Below are 1,626 nucleotides of genomic sequence, written 5' to 3'. Positions count from 1 at the left end.
CTGCTCATACAGGTTAGAAAATGGGATAAATGATGGGCCGCAGATGGGATTGTCTGGAGATTACATAATGGCCACATGTTAATCGCCTATATAGGCTTGATGCAGAACAACCTTGTTTAAAAGGGTGCCCTATATGGGTCCAAGGTGGGCTAAACAACTTACAATGTTTTATTGGAACCCATTTGAGACCCAATAAAGACCGAGTGTCCATCAAGCCTGAGCTTTATCCATTTGGAGCCCGCAAACACTTGTATGCTGAGAATGTTTGGAATAAGTCAAATAAGCTAAGCTGAGCCATGCCTATTTCTGTTGCACGTAATGAGTCAAATGACTCATGAAACTTTATCCCCAAAAACACCTACCTGCATGGTTTGTAAAGGCCACGCTTGTCACAGTTGGGGAGGTAGAATCTGGTCAATTTCTCTCCTAGTTTCTCAAGAGATTTGGCAATTGTCCAAAGCAGTCAGCAGCTCCAGGTGACACGGACCCTAAGTGGGAGGAAACAATGAACACGAACAGGTTGATTTAAATTATGATAAGCATCATTATTATCACTGTTTTATTAGGGGGAAAGCAGGGGGTTATGTTAAACTGCAAATAAGATTTGTAGTAATGTGTCTCCTTGCCTCCCTCTCATTTCAAAAAGTGCACCAGCTCCCCCTGGTGGGAGGTCATCTCCCAAACCCCCAAAAAACTTCATCCTTGCAAAAATCCACATTTTCACGCTTGCACAGTGTCTGTCTCACCTGCTCCACCAGTTTCTTGTGAATGGCGATGAGTCGGGCTTTCATGCTCTCCTGTGCTTCGGTCACAGCCCGCGGGTCAAAGGGGAGACCGGGGACGAAGCTGGAGCCGATGATGGCCGAGTTGTCCATCTCCGCGTCTGGCTCTCCTTGATCTGGTGGAGGGAACAAATGAATGAATGAGAGGGGAGTCTAACCGGCTTAATTTAAATCACATATGCGAGGATCTCCTTTGAATACAACGACGCAGCTGTGGGATGTGTGACTCTGTGGAGGTGCGAGGCCTACCTTGGGTCTGTGGCTCCGGGGTGGGCGCCGGAGCAGCGCTCTCCGTGCACACGGCCTGTCCGCGGGTGAGGGAATGCAGCGGACGGGGGTCGCCGGGTCTCGGAGTGCATCTCATCCAGAGCCGCAAGGCGCCCGTGTACATCCCGCACAGCTCCCCCGCCTTCAGTGCGCAGTGCGAGGCAGCATCTGCAGCCCGGTTCCCCGCCGCACCTCGGCACAGCCGGGCGCCACCGCCGGACACTGGCTACAGCCGCTCCGGGGTACACGGGGCGCATCGGATCGGTTCTGACCCTACTACCGGGGACCCCAGCGTCACCGTGACGAGAAGCGAACACACGCAACTGCCACCGCGACGTGCCTCAATCCACGCATAGCCAACATGTCTGGTAATAAATGTGAAATTGAAATGCAGAGCAGTTCAGAGAGAATGTGCAGATAAAAAAAAGGCGCCGGATTGATTCCCACGGTTGCTGCTCTGTGCCTTTCGTTTGATTTTGGGAAGATTGTCTAACTGGTGCGTTGCGCACAGCCGTATTTATAGCCGGCCGCTCTGTGAGTGTTTGACGCATCGGCGTTATGAATGATTTCTGAAAAG

At 51.6% G+C, this 1,626-nt stretch overlaps 1 pseudogene; it reads right to left on the bottom strand.

The window, feature by feature from the left end:
* Positions 1 to 358: 358 nt before the first annotated feature.
* LOC118560998 lies at positions 359 to 1,412 on the bottom strand (annotated as a pseudogene).
* Positions 1,413 to 1,626: the final 214 nt, after the last annotated feature.

Source organism: Fundulus heteroclitus, unplaced genomic scaffold (genome assembly GCF_011125445.2).
Source record: "Fundulus heteroclitus isolate FHET01 unplaced genomic scaffold, MU-UCD_Fhet_4.1 scaffold_525, whole genome shotgun sequence".
NCBI classification, from domain to species: Eukaryota; Metazoa; Chordata; class Actinopteri; order Cyprinodontiformes; family Fundulidae; genus Fundulus; species Fundulus heteroclitus.
Note: the sequence above shows the minus strand (reverse complement) of the source record. Positions and strands in the feature narration are given on the sequence as shown.